At 35.8% G+C, this 15,988-nt stretch overlaps 1 protein-coding gene and 1 long non-coding RNA gene across 3 annotated transcripts in view; both read right to left on the bottom strand.

The window, feature by feature from the left end:
* Window positions 1-2,924: 2,924 nt before the first annotated feature.
* Window positions 2,925-15,988, bottom strand: part of LOC132131973 (uncharacterized) — a 125,474-nt gene continuing 112,410 nt past the window's right edge. Inside the window, exon 9 of one of the 2 annotated variants that reach the window (XM_059544173.1) lies at window positions 2,925-3,033. The gene's annotated coding sequence lies outside the window, so the exon portion shown is untranslated. The remainder of the gene's footprint in view (window positions 3,034-15,988) is intronic. The other variant, XM_059544174.1, reaches the window with a different exon arrangement.
* Window positions 8,043-8,786, bottom strand: LOC132131940 (uncharacterized). Its single transcript, XR_009428975.1, has 3 exons — window positions 8,582-8,786; window positions 8,313-8,490; window positions 8,043-8,150 (listed from the first exon to the last, which is right to left on the bottom strand). It is a non-coding gene; the product is annotated as an uncharacterized LOC132131940 (long non-coding RNA).

The following is a 15,988-nucleotide window of genomic DNA, read 5'->3' on the forward strand; positions in this document are numbered from 1 at the left end:
ATTTGTCTTCCACCGAATGGCCAAAACTCGACTTGGACTCCTCTTCCATCCCATCTTATGATCCAGAGGTAAAAAGTGAACTTAAAGTGAATGCTGTCACAACACACAGTGACAATTCCCTCAGTCGGCTCATTCACTATTTCTCATCCTGGAGAAAGCTTAAAACATCAGTGGTCTGGTTGTTGGAGCTGAAAGAAAGACTTTTACTTTTGAGCCAAAAGAGGAAAGAATATGTGGTCAAGCAGAATGAAAATGTGGAAAAGTAGCTTTAAAAAATTCAAAGGCGCACTTGGAAGATCCAGCTTGACACCAGAGCGCTTGGAGGAAGCCGAAAAGGCAATAATTCAGTTTGCACAAAACCAAAGATTCAGCACTGAAATTTCCTTATTAAAACACGACCCAAAGACTGTTTCCAAAGACAGCCCTCTGTATCGCCCCGACCCCTTCATCAAAGGTGGCATCCTCAGAGTTGGTGGACGCCTGTCTAAATCTGCTCTGCCGTTGGAGGTAAAACATCCTGTGAATCTGTCGAAGGATCTGCATGTTTCCCAGCTCATATTACGTCACATCCATTACCAACTTGGACATGCTGGACGCAATCACATGCTGCACAGATTGAGACAGAAGTATTGGATTATAAATGCCAACTCTGCGGCCAGGAAGATTCTCTCACAATGTACAGTGTGCAGAAGGTACAGAGGAAAACTTGGAGAACAGAAAATGTCCGATTTACCAGAGCAACGAGTTGTGCCTGATAACGCACCCTTTACAAATGCAGGAGTGGACTATTTTGGACCACTGGATGTGAGGAGAGGGAGAACTGTGCTGAAGCGATATGGAGTGATATTTACCTGTCTGAGCAGCCACGCAATACATCTGGAGGTGGCGCACTCCCTCGACACAGACTCCTGCATCAATGCTGTGCAAATATTTATCTGCAGAAGAGGACCTGTGACAAGTATGAGGTCAGATAACGGCACAAATTTAGTTGGTGCGAAGAAGGAGCTGAGGCAGGCTTTGGCTGCTTTAAATCACTCTAAAATTGAAAGGACTTTTGTGCAGGAAGGAGTGACGTGGAGTTTTAACACCCCAGCTGCATCTCACCAAGGTGGCGTTTGGGAGCGTCTGATTCACTCTATGCGCAGTGTACTTACCTCTGTTGTTGGACGTCAACTGCTGGACGAGGAAGGCCTGCAAACACTGTTTTATGAGGTAGAAGCAATACTCAATGACCGGCCAATAACTAAGGTCTCAGAAGATCCCAATGACTTGGAAGCGCTCACTCCAAATCACATTCTCCTGCTGAAAGGCAAGCCCATTCTGCCACCAGGTCTGTTCAAAAAATCTGACCTGTACATTAACAGGAGAGGGAGGCAAGTGCAGTACGTTGGAGACCTTTTCTGGAAAAGGTGGACATCAGAGTATTTGCTTGTAATGCAAGAAAGACAAAAATGGACAAAGCAAAAAAGAAACTTCATCCCAGGAGATATTGTTGTAATCGCTGATGCTACAGCTCCAAGAGGTTCATGGATGATGGGCAGAGTTCTAAGTACCACAGCTGACTTAAGAGGACTGGTCTGCTCTGTGAAGGTCCAAACGAAGACCAGCATCCTGGACAGACCAATAACCAAGCTCTGTCTTCTCTTGGAGGCTAAGTTATAGTCTAATTTATTTCTTTTCTTTTCTTGCTAAAAGTTAACTTGCTTTATTTTGCATTTATGCTTATTTTTTTGTTTATTTACATTGTCGTTTATTGGTCACGTGGTGCTATGTTAATTTGCATAAATAGGTCAAGGTGGGAGGAACCAGGAGGGCTGCGAGGGCATATGGTTTTTTACCACAGCGTGAGAGAAGCAGCAGGAAATGTCTGTGAGCTTGCTTATATGTGTAAATAAACCTCCTCGAACTCATCTTTTGCTATGGACATTAGTTTATTTTGGTACCTCTAACCATGCGTAAAGCCTAACCCATGACGTAGCCTCAGTGGCCATTTGAGAAGTTTGGTATTATTAGTTTTGTTTAAGTTTTATGGACAAATAGCCACTACATAAAGTATAAAGAGATTTCTTGTCATCTTCTCCAAGGTTAGGATTCTTTAAAATTTCACTCATCTTTCTAATTAAATCTGTTACTTCCTTATTTTTAACAGACATTCTATTTTTATTTTTTCAGGATTTTTACAGATAATTTTCTAAATTCGAAGTTAAATAGGGCCCATTTAGAAGTGGCTGAGATATAGCCTGAGACCTCAAACTTTCCGCAATATCCCTAATATGTAAATAAAAGTAGTAAAAATAACTATTTAACTACTTAACTTCCAGTAAGCAGGGCTTCTTCTTTGCTTAGATTTATCATCAGAAAGAATAATATGAATTGCTGCATGATCTTTTAGAGCTGATGTCAAATATGAAATGAAAGTGTCTGATATTAGCCAGAGGTCAAAATGAGATTTTTTAGAAAGATCATATTTAAACCAAGTGTACATGGGGCTATCAGGGTTTAAATATCTATGTGCATCATTCAGGTTCAGACATTTACATAACTTTCCTATTAAGGGGTTAATGCAGTTATACACAGATTTAGTCAGAAATCTATCAGCAACAAAATCTGGTGCTTCATTGAAATCTCTCACCTCACAAACTAGAGTTTATGACAGAAAGAAACAGAGCTCCCCTACTGCCAGAACTTTTCATCGTTCACACAAGAGTGTGTCTGTTGCAGAAAATAAACATCCCTTTTCATGGATTTACAAAACAAAAATAAAGCTTTTCGTGTTTGTTTAAAGAATAATAGGTTTCTTCTATTTAGCCAATTTCAAAATCTGGAATATGGTTTTGTTATGTTTTAGATTTGTTTGATTATGCAGACTAACAGTCAATGATATGTCACGGTCTATGACATCACTGTATCACTGTTGCTGCTGACAGTTCTCTCTGTTGCTAGGTGATGATATCACAATGGAAGAACACAATGACATTACTCCAGCAGCTCTGATGGACAGACAGCAGATGTACAGATGTGGAACATCAGATTCTGGGACAGACAAATACAAAAACATTAAATACATTTAAACCAACGTTGCTGCTATTGCATTACTTATATTACAGTAAATTCAGTATATACATGATTTCTTACCTTTACTTTACTTAAAAAAATTTCTGGGCTTCAAATCACAGGAAGTCTCACAGATTGGTTCTATTCTCTGATCTCTCTGGTCTGTAGATTCAGGATTCATCTTCACCTGCAGGTCTGAATTAAAGTAAAAATGAATAAAACTTGAGAAATGAAAGCAGCTGAAGTGTTCAGAATCTGGACTCAGTTTCACCTGTGACTGTTAGACTGACGGCCGCTGAGCTGAGATGTTTAACTCCATCCTTCATGATGAACATGAGCTGATATTCTCCAGAGTCTCTCTCTCTCACGTCTGATATTGTGAGCGTTGAATAGCTGCTTAAGATCTGATCTTTCACCCGTCCTGAGTAATCTGAGTCTAAAGTCAAATCTTCAGGTTCATTGGTTTTTCTCCAGTTTGTACTTTGTTTTTCGCTGAACCAGAACACAGATTTGATGTTGGCGTCGTCATAAGAGCACTTCAACTGCACATTGGTTTCCCTCAGAGCACAAATATTTTCACAGCTCACAGAGAGACGGTCCAATGTTAGAGAGCCTGATTAAAAAAAGAAAGGAAGAAAAGAAAAGTATCAAAATAACACTGAAAACAAAGGTTTGCATTTATAGAGAGATTCTGCTCTGACAAACCAAGTGATTCACTCTGAGAGCAGTGAGGAATCTCTCCTTAAAGTCTCAAATATCTTTAGTCTGTGTTGGAACATACTTTTTAATGAAATTACTGCAATCTATCAATGTAATAATCTTACCTGAAATGTGTAGAATTATGATCACTGATGCGATACTGAAGTCCATGCTTTAACTTTCAAAATAATTCACTTCTTGGTCTAGAGTAAAACAACAAGAACAAAGTATAGTGAGTCAAGCACACTTTAATTTGAAGCCATTTATCACAAGCTCCTATATTAACTGCATTTGTTTCAAGTTAAAACATGGTTTTGGAAAATTACTAGGCTTTAATGATTATTAAATTAACTATTTTCTTGACACCCTGAATATGAGCGAGTGAATGTCAGTATCTTCAAAAATGTTTTAAAATATGTTTTAAAGCATTTTTGTTTTATAATTTTTTAATGTAATGAATTAATTTATAAATATCTTTTCGTTTGGCACCACATCACAAGTCCAACCGCATGATATTTCATAACCCAAGATAAACTTGCTTTGTCATAAAAATATTACATTTTCTAATATTTAGAGTGACTTATTGACTGAATTCAGCGTCTGCTCCTGTGTACAGGATTTCATCTGTCTAATAACTTAATCTATGACCAGTGCCGTACCTAATAAAGTGATATAAGCGGCTGCATAGGGCCCCCGTGCACAGTTTTTAAAAGACACTGCAGAACATGACGTCATATCCCGATCGTTGCAGCGTCTGAACTGTAGTGTGACCACGGCTCAAGGTGAGATGATGGTGGAGATGGCAACAGCAGAGCTGTACGTGTCTGACAAATTGTAACTAAAAAGGATGTGTTCAAACACAATTTCAATATGAACAGTATTAGAGCGGCTGCGGCTTCCTGATGCATGAAAATTAGGCTGCATACAATATCTAGGCTGTAATTAGTATGCACACTATAAACGAATGTCTAGTTATTAGAACCATCTCTTAGCTCTGTATCATGCTTGAAGAACATTTTGGTTTGTGTTTGCATTTTGATTTGAGTATTTAGAGAGTAGCCTACTTTGATTATGATTGCACTTAAAAAGACTAAGAAATAACTGCTCTGTTTGTTTTTATAAATTTTTTTATTATAATTTTATTTTTTTTTATTTATTTTTTTTTTGTGGAAAAAAGTTCAGATAGGAGGTCAAACATTTTAAAAACTCATTAGCCTGCAAGTACAATTCTGTAGGTCTGAAGATACTCATGAAATCACAAAAGAGAAGTCTGTTAGTTGAGTTTGTGGTAAAATATTTTACGGTGCTTGACTGTTATTGCATATTATAATTAATACTCAGAAAGCAGAATTGAGATGGCATTAGTTGAAACTTTTCAAATGCATCTCTATTTTTTTTTCCAGGCATGTTTTTCGTCATTGAAGATTTCTTGTCTAGGCTCATTCTTGTGAACCCAATCTTGTGTCTGCTCTCAGATTTTTGCCTTCACTTTGATTTTGCTTAAATCTGTTTCAACGTGTGTACACTTACATTTGATTATTTTTGCATTTTAATCTGGCCTGTCATGCCAGCCCAGAAAATTAATTATTCTATTATTATTATTTTTATTATTATTATTATTATTCTGTTCTTTAATTACATTTTCATAACCAGATTTTTAACCCTAACCAAGTTTTTGCATTAAGCATTAATCTCACTGACTTTTGATACATTTCTCTTAAGCAATCGTTAGTTTGCTTAAATGGGTTGTTAACATGACATGGCATTTTGCATGAATATATGCTAGGCTGCATAGCCTGTGTTTGAGCCTGAGTCAGAAGAAATTAAAACAACCCATCACAATGACTACAACAGTCTTGTTTCAGTGTGCTATTTGCTTTTGCTTTCTTAATGATCTAAAGCTCTGCAATTTAAGAAGGCTATGCAAAGTTTTTGGAAGAGTTTCTTTAACATCCACTGACAGAACAATGTCTGAGTTTGACAGTCTTGACATTTTATCCAACAGCAGCATCGCTCTTGTGAATGATGGACAGACATATGTTGTTCATAAACACACCTCCATGATTACCAGTGTTGGGAGTAACGCTTTACAAAAATAATGCATTACAGTAACTGACTCCTTTTTGCTGTAACACATTAGTGTGAGGCATTACTTATACATTTTCAGCTTGTGCCACAACAGACTTTTAGCCCAAAATTTAATTGTTCAAAAAAAAAAAAAGCCTTGACAGCCCACATTCATTATGCTACACCATGATACTGGACGTAAAATGCTCTGCAGTACATTTTGTCATTTCAGAACATTAAAGTCATGGGATGCTATTTCACATTTTCATTTCTCTTTGGCGTGTTACAAGCTCTCGGTGCATAAAGAAGATCTGTAAAGACTAAAGTCTCAAATCCAAAGATATTCTTTATAAAAGTTGAGAGTCAACCACATCTACCTAAATGTCTCGTTCTAACACTCCCCCACATGTCTACATCATTATGTGGGAAGGTTGGCATAACACCACAAAAATGTCACGCAAAGAAGGAGGCATAACTTTGATTCGTGCTGTAGTATTGTTGCTGCCGCTGCCACTGTTGTGGAGAAGCTGTGTGTTTCATTGTAAAAAGTGAAACAACTTTGTTTGGCTTTCCAAAACAGGATGATATCTAGGGTTGGGTACCAAAACTCGGTGCCAGAACACAGAATTCGGTGCCTCTTAAATGCCTGAAAACAGCAGCAGAGCTGTATCCTCCCCGTCTTTCAGCATGATCTTCAATCCGCAGACCACGACGAAGCAGTGCGAGCGGATTCAAACAGAAACATAGGACGCAAGGTGTGTTAATCAATCGATTGTTAGATTATCTGTATCATTAAAATGAATGACAAAATGAATGTTTGGAAATGTAAACTGAGATTTCCTACTGACACTACAGCAAAATATCTAAATAACTGGCTTAAACCCTTTTTGGAGTGAAAATACTAATGTGCCTAAGACGTTTGCACAGTACTCGTACACAGTACACAGTACATTTTTTTACAAAATACATTGTTGTGATGTGACATACAGCCAAGTATGGTGACCCATACTCAGAATTCATGTTCTGCATTTAACCCATCCACAGTACACAAACACACACCATGAACACACACACAGAGCAGGCAGCCATTTATGCTGCAGCGCCCCGGGAGCAGTTGGGGGTTCAGTACCTCGCTCTAGAGCACCTCAGTCACAGTATTGCCAGCCCAAGACTCAAACCCACAACCTTAGGGTTAGGAGTCAAACTCTCTAACCACTAAGCCACGACTTCACCGTGGTGCTACTTTATGAAGAATGAGCAAACAGTTACTCACAGAACTGATTAAAGACTAAATATGAGAGTGATTGACAGAGATACAGTAGAAACATTATGTGTGGTCTTGTATTAAATAATGGCCCAGATCATGAAATACATTTATTAGGCTTAGAGTAAGGGAAGCTTGGTAAAATAAGAGAGCATCCAAGTAGTGTGTGAATGTTATGGATTTATTTCAAATAATTTAGTTGTAATGTTCTTTAATATTATCCATAGTTTTTGTGGCTCTTTAAAAAAATAAAATAAAAAATTAAGTATCTGCTTAAGCACTGGTACTGTTTAAAAGTCTCGTGGCACCGCTATCATTAAAAACCCAATCGATACCCAACCCTACCCAGATAGCATGGTCACATTGAAACAAAGTGATATTTTTTCAACACGTCTTTGGCACTGTTGAAATAATGTTGAGATTTCAACCATAAATCAACGGTAATAGCATCGATTCAACATTATAAAGTGATATTTTTTCAACATCACTTTTGCACCTCACTGTTAAAATAATGTTGAAATTTACTATTAATCTATATATTATATATTATTAAATAAACATTACAAAGCTATATTTTTCAACATTTTTGCATGTTGATATTTCTTTCAGAATTCAATGGTACTATTATTGATTACACATTACAAAGTTATGTTTTTTCAGCATCACTTTAGCACCCTAATTTGTTGAAATAATATTAATATTGAAGACAAAAAACATGCTCATGCCATTGAATCAATGGTCAAGCTACTATAAGAAAAAAAGGGGGAAAAAAAACTTTTCCACTGGTTCAATCACATTCTTATTTATTTATTTATTTTTGCTTTATTTTGATTCAAATCAACTGAAAAGCACTTCATACTATGTCAAGAAAAAAAAAATCATACAGATGCAAAAGTGAAGCAAACAATAAAAATAAATAAATGACTAAATTAATGTTTCTGGAGGCACGAAAGGAACAGTGCAGTTCTGCCCACACGGTATGGTGCATATCAGAACCACTTCAGGACTGTCTGAATATATTCATATTGGGAAAGTTTTCCCACACCCATCTGCAAAGTCAAAGCATCTGAAAACAAAACAGAAAAACAACAGGATATAAAATGTATACAATTGAATATATTAATGGAGGCACTAGAAGAGGGAAATATTGGATAGAGTAAGGTACTGTAGATTTCTGGGAACACAAAAGGCAGAAGGACAATACAAATCATTGATAGTTATAACTCACCAACTATACAGACATTCAAGAAAGTATCCTTGAATGCCCTCTTTTGCCTTGACTGCTCTTTAACCATCTTCCCAGCCCAATTTATTGATGATGCCAGCTCATTGGTCAGTGCACAGGAAAGCATGCGACGGACCCTCATTTCCAGTGAGGTCCCTCCAATTATGCTAAAGTGTCTCACCTGCCGTACAAAGTGTACACCAACCAGAGAAAACATGTCAAATGTCCCAAAAATGGACTAATAACAAAATGGTCTACATAGAAGCACTAACCATCATTTGCCTTGCTTCACTGGATTGTAAAATCTCCTCTGCAGTCTCAAGCTCTTCAGTATTGTGCAAAGGGACTGAGAAAGGCAATGGTAGCAAAGGTTGCTTTGAAGGCAAGGACTGTCTGAAGAATTCCTGACATTCCCCCCAGAGTTCCTTGACTTATTTTACAAGTTCTGTGACCGTTCCAATCAACTTTTGTAAAGCAACATTTGTGGAGAATAAAACATTACAGTTCAAAACATATTTAACATGCATACTGTATAAGGAAGTAGAAAAACTTCTCTGCACTTGCCTTTCATTAACTGTCTTGCAGAATCACTTGCATCTGGAACAAGAAAAAAAGTGCTAATGAACAGACTCGCACATTAGAATCCAAAAATATATTTTAAGATAAACAATATTTTATATTGTTGTAAACTGCTTGGAATTTGGAAGCTGGAAATTACACTCAAAGCATTTTTTTTTAAACTTCGTCTTCTGTATCAGATGTTCTGTTGTAAACGGGATTAGGTCTAATAGAAAAAGAAAACCTCAGATACATCTAGCAATGTTTTTTTTTTTTGTGGCTATTCTTTCCCCTTGCCATTTATTAACCCCCCACCCACTTCTGAACATAAACAAAGATATTTCCTGGATTGTTACCTGGATTTTGTTTTTTCAAACTTCTCAGTTTTTTCATCAAACTGAATGTGAGTTGTTTTGCAGTTCTCCTGTTGGTATCTTTTCAAACTCTTCTCAGTGTCTTCATATGTGGCTGCAAGTTAATTCTTTTTGAGTGTTAAAACTGTAAAGTACACAATTTAATTCTACCTTATACTTAATTTCTGATTAATTTGAATTTATACACTTACCTCGACTTACAAGGTGTCTAACAGGTTCATAGGACAACCATTCCTCAGTAGACAGCTCCCGTACCTTGGCTGTGTCTTTGAGTAAATATGGTGGCCATATTTCCAGTCATCCAGTTATGTGGCACAATTTCTGTGCCACCATTTTAAAATTGAACGATGCACCACTGCTTCTTTTTTTTTACGAAATAATTCCCCTACAATACAAGAATGCAAATTTAAACTTTCCCTTGGAGATATAGAAAAAAAGTAAATTAAAAGCAGGAACTAATTATGTTAAGTACAAGCTTCTCTTAAAATAGCAAAAGCATGTTGTAATCTACAAACAATTCATTATGTCACATAATTTAAGTGGCATGACAATGAAGACATTTTTGTCAGGACAGAGAAAATATTTCAGCTTAATATCTTGGAATCTGGCCACATCAATATTGTCATCCCACACTTTATAACAACCTATGCTGGTTGACTCAAACGGGTAGGAAAACCCTACCCAATCTACCTTAATGATATTTCTTAAAACAGCAATGTGGCCAACTATTTGCACAAAATTATGGCAATGGCAATTTATTTATATAGCACAATTAAATACAATTTACATTGTCCAATGTGCTCTAGAGTATTAATAAAAAAATCATAAACTAACAACAATAAAACCACAGTACAAATTTAGATTTAAAATAAAATAAGTGCTTCACCAATTTGATAATGAAATACAATGTAATGGTGCATCATCATGTGTTAAATGCCTTATCAAAAAAAATGTTTTTAACTTGGATTTAAAAACACTCTAATTGAAATGGGCAAGTCATTCCATAATCTAGGGGCAACTACAGAGAAGGCACGGTCCTCCCTACACTTCAATTTTGACTTTGGGATAGACAGGAGAGAATTGCAGTAATCTAGACTTGAAGAAATTAATACATGTATTACTTTTTCATAGTTTTTAAAAGAAAGAAATGTCTTCACTTTTGATAATAGTCTTAGCTGAAAAAAGTAGGATTTCACAACTAAATTTATTTGCCTCTCAAATTTCAAAGTTTCATCAAATACTTCACCCAAATTTCTCACTCACGGCTTCACACAAGAAGACAGACCACCAAAATTTACTTTAGGAATGGTAGAGAAGTCTGACGGTCCAAATAAAATAATTTCACAAATTATCTCCTTGCACTAGAGACAGAGTGTTCTTTTCTGTGTTTTTTTTGGTGACTCTGGATTTGTCATTTCAGATAACCTTTTCGGGGTAAGTGAGGCTTGCACAAAAGATGTTTTATTTGTCCTAAATAATTCTCAAAAGGAAATGCTGACACATTATCCAAAGGTCCAAAGAGACGATACTCTTCAGCCAGATGAGTCAGTTGGTGTATATTGTAGACTATTTCATGTCTACCATATATTTTTCCAAAGTGTCATACAAAAGAGACAAGCAATTCATGAGCACAATCAATCATCGCCTCTGGGGTTCCAGGGGATAAAGCAAATGCATAGCAGCAGTAAACAACAAAGTTCTCATACATCTGCATTTGAATGCAGTTCTGAAGCACAACAGGGCCTGTATACAACATACTGTAAATAAGCGCAGCTCAGTCACTTTCCAGCGGTCAATTTCTGATAACCCTTTTGGTTTCCGGCTAAACTCAACAGGCGTGTAGGGATTCAGCAGCGTTAACTTTTCAGAAATTTCAGCTACAGTTTGTGTGGACAGCCTAGTGATATATGCTTGACCTCTGATCCAAAAGTTCAAAAGTTTCCTAGTGACACCTAGAAAACATAAGTGCATATAATCTGATGGACACATGGTAACTATTTTTACCAAGTCAGCTAAAGGAGAAAGTTTTTTGTTCAAGTGGTGGTCTTCATCAATCATATCATTAAAATCAGAATCAGTCCTCAACTTTGCATCAGTTTCCGGGTATGTCATTTTATTTTGCCACACATCCTCTTGAACACATTTGTCACAGCCCGAGTATTGTGAGATTTTGTATTTTTTAACAAAGGCTCTGGCAGGGGCATCACACACAAAAGAACATATTTATACATCAGCTAAATTGTAAATAAATGGCTTTAAGAACGCAAATATGCATTTTCATACCACAGTAAAGGCCAGGCACGTGCAAGGGGGGGGCGGGGGGGTTGGGTGCTTGAGCACCTGCCCCTTTGCCCTTTGGTGCCCAAAGTGCCCTTTTGTCAAAGCAAAATTTCCTCAAATGTTTTTTTTTTTTTGTCATAACATACCCTTTCGTGAATGCCTGCCCATGCACATCTAAATATTAGTAAAATTTCTGAATAATAATTTAGCCGTAAATAAGATGGCCAACATGATGACCTTTCACCTGACGACGACGACCTCATCCGACCGGGACGATTCCTTACGCCGCATTTTTTAATTGCCAGAGGATATTTTCAACAAGCTGGTAAGAGGTGTTTCATTCTCAGCGAAGTGATTTTGATGTTTATTTACTTATTATTAATTTACAAGAACGATGTGTTGTGAGAACATGCAGATATGTTGTTTATATTGCTGTAACGTTAGCGTGCTGTTTGAGGGAGAAACGTTTCACAGGCATCGAGGGCAGGGGCGTCATGCCCATTCGAAGTGCCCATTCGAATTTCTGAGCCAAGTGGATTTTAAATGCAGCTTCATAACCGAGTAATATTTTTATATATTTTATACAATATATAACACAGCGGTGTGATTAGATCGTTCAGTGCACAGCATCAGCTTCTAAATTCAAATCTGCGTTCGCTGGCTGGCGCTGAGCCAGAGACAGACGCGTTCGTACAACTATTCATGATAACCAATCAGAAACGATTCTGTTGCGCTCATGAATGCAATGGCCAATCAGAAACGTGCAGAAGAGGTGTTTTGTTCACTTGATCGCTGGCTGAATTATTTAGCTAATTCTCTCATCAGAAACAACAAAAAGTGCAGATGTGCATACGAATGTAATATAAAGTGCTTAAGTGATTTTAATGGGAGTTTTTGAGAGTGCCTGAACTCTGGCTAGACTGAATGAAAATGTTCTTTGATAATGTAAATGTTCTTTGTTCTCTGTAAAATGAAAGTGTTAAAATAAGTAACACCCTCCCCAAATTCAGTTCAAATTGCAAATTCATAAAAAATGTTTTATGGCATGATATGGCACTTAAGTAAAAAGTCTGTTTTTTATGTGTAGTTAATAGATTACAGTACTTTTCCATTTATTGATCAAATAACAATCTATAAAGGTGCAAAACGCGTTTACTTAAACATGTTTGAGAATCGAGATATTTCCTGATATGTTAAGCATGTTTGGAATTGTTTTGAATAAAAAGGAAAAATAGATTAATAAAACATAAGCCTATATCGGTTATACAGTGCTTTCGTAGCATGACTTATAGCTACCCCCCCCCCCCCCCAAAATGTGCCCCCTCAAAAATCATGACTGCATGATGCCCCTGATCGTGGGGTCTGGTCTTTTTATTTTATTTGACTAAACTATTATTATATTACAGTATTTTTTATAACACGTAGAGTGCCTTAAAAATAATCATCACAACACTGGTAAGGCTTATTCAGATTTTCCCATTCTCTGAATTATCATTATGAAAATAAAAACAATTCAGAAATGAATTAAAATATAATTATATTTTAAATGTGACACAAATATTTTTTTTCTACAATAGCAACAGTGTTTACAACAGCAAGACCACTTTAGCCTGTAAACTCAATAATATCTCTCTGGAAATAAATGTAGAACCATGTCACGTGACATCGCCCCAGTTTGAGTTTGAGCGCCACTTTTTGAATTGGCCGATTTGACGTCTCCTTCATTTCAAAAAGGTAAGTGCATGTTATTTAAAATTTGTAATTTCAAATGTGTCCATCCCTGCTCAGCATAATGTATTATTTTTAAATTGGACGATTCATTCATAACTAACGCGAACATTAGCTGAACTGCTTATATACGGTGCAAATCGCCGAACCCCTGTCCTATCGGACAGGAAGGCGCCCACGATCGTTTCGCCCCCGGTCCGGTGTGGTGTTTACTCCGCGATCGCGTCGTCGGATCTTTTTGTCCAATGATTTATCACTTTTTTCATGTATTAGTTTAGCAGATGTCTATACACTTTCGCGAATTGATTTGGGACGAATAACAAGGGGTTTGCCGTCCATCAACAACAGGGAAATACATTGTGTTGACCCAGAGACATCATTAGCTCATCCAATATACATTGATCAATCACTGTATTTAAATAATAATAATAATAATACAATATTAAAGGCAAAACAAACAGTAAGCTATCACTTTATTGTAGTAATAATAATAATAATAATAATAATAGTGAAATATCTTGTGTTGATCCAGGGACATCATATTCTTATGTTGACCCAGGGACTTCATTCTTTATAGCTCAACTAATATAAGACAAACAGTAATTAATCACTTTATGTTAATAATAATAATAATAATACAATATCTTATATAAGACCAAGAGTAATCTATTACTATATTGCAATAATAATAAATAATAATAATAATAAATAATAATAATATTAATAATGATCCAGGGACATCATATTCTTATGTTGACCCAGGGACTTCATTCTTTATAGCTCAACTAATATAAGACAAACAGTAATTAATCACTTTATGTTAATAATAATAACAATAATTCAATATCTTATATAAGACCAAGAGTAATCTATCACTATATTGCAATAATAATAATAATAATAAATAATAATAATGATAATAATGATCCAGGGACATCATATTCTTCATAGCTCATCTAATATATGACAAACAGTAATTAATCACTGTATTTTAATAATAATAATAATACAATATCTTATGTAAGATCAAGAGTAATCTATCACTATATTCCAATAAGAATAATAATAATGATAATTAAATATCTTGTGTTGACCCAGGGACTTCATTCTTTATAGCTCATCTAATATATGACAATCATTAATCAATCACTGTAATAATAACAATAATAATAAATATCTTTATGTTATGAATGAAATTCAAATATTGTTTAGACCATTTGCACGCAGTCTAATGTTGGTCTGGGAACATTATGAAATTTTATTAACTGATAATAATGGTGGTTACACTATCTTAAGAATATAATAATCTGTGATAGTTTTTATTATAACTTGTTACTAAGAGCTTCATCATTAGGCAGTAACCCTAATGTTAATACATTTTTTCCTCCTCAGAATGTAAAGGGAAATGGAGGATTGTATTAGGAAAACAGTGTTGCGTGAAGAAAGACACAGAGGAAAAAACAAAAATATTACAGTTGAGGTGCATGTCCTGAAAAAAGAAGAAAATCATGAAACATTCATTCAAGAAAAACTGAAAACTTTAACAAACTTTAGAAACACAAATTCTGCAAGTCAAAAAGACAAGGATAATGGATACTACATTTTCTACTGTATCCGGTCAGGGAACCCTGTTGATGGAAGTTACAAGACCTCAGGGTGTATGGCTTACACATCATTTAAGGTTAAAAATGATTGGCTGAGCCACAAAGTCATTGTACAACGCACCAGCAAAGAGCACAATGGGCACAATGCAACTTTTGAAAAAGAAGGACACTTTCAATCAGTGTGTCCAGATTTGGTAATACAAATTGAAGAATGGATTTCATTGGGTGTCAAGCCAGATATCATTCTATTGGAAGCCCACAAATGGTCCAGATCTCGCGGATACACTGACTTGAACAACTGTCAGTACTTTGTCACACCAAAGGACATTGAGAATATACGCACATGCTTGATACGCCGAAGCCATTTGGATAAAGATGATGCTGTTAGTTCAGCCAAATTATTGACCAGTCACCTCAAGGACAATGTTGTTTTTTTCCAGCCTTTTTCCCATGAGAAGGAACTCATAATTATCCTTCAGACTCCCAACATGAAAGAGAATCTAAACAGACATGGAAAGAATGTTATATTTTTGGATGCCACTCATTGCATCAACCAGTATAATTTTCCACTTTATACCCTGGCTATCAGAGATGACCATGGCCATGGAGTTCCAGTCGCTTTCATAGTAACAAGCAATGAGAAAGAGGCAACACTAGAGATAGCTTTAAGGCAATTAAGGAGAGTGTGTCCTGCTGCACCAAGGTATGTATATTCTGGCCCCATATACCAGAGACTGTTTTCAATTTGTGTATATAAATAAACTTTAATTTATTCCTCTGATCAAAGCTGAATTTTCAGTATCATTACTCCAGTCTTCAGTGTCACATGATCTTCAGAAAACAGAATAATATGATGATTTGATGCTCAAGAAACATTTCTGATTATTATAAATGTTGAAAAGTTGTTTTTTTATTTTTTTTTCAGGATTCTTTGATAAATGGAAAGTATAAATTACTTTACTGTCTCTTTTGAGAAATGTAATGCATCCTAAAAAATAAAAATAAAAAAAAATAAAAAAAAACTTACTGACCCCAAACTTTTGACCAGTAGTGTGTAATGATACAAAAGCTTTCTTTCTATTTCATATAAATGATGTTCTTTTTAACTTTCTTTCCATCAAAGTATCCTGAAAGA

The sequence above is a fragment of the Carassius carassius genome, chromosome 48 (genome assembly GCF_963082965.1).
Source record: "Carassius carassius chromosome 48, fCarCar2.1, whole genome shotgun sequence".
NCBI classification, from domain to species: Eukaryota; Metazoa; Chordata; class Actinopteri; order Cypriniformes; family Cyprinidae; genus Carassius; species Carassius carassius.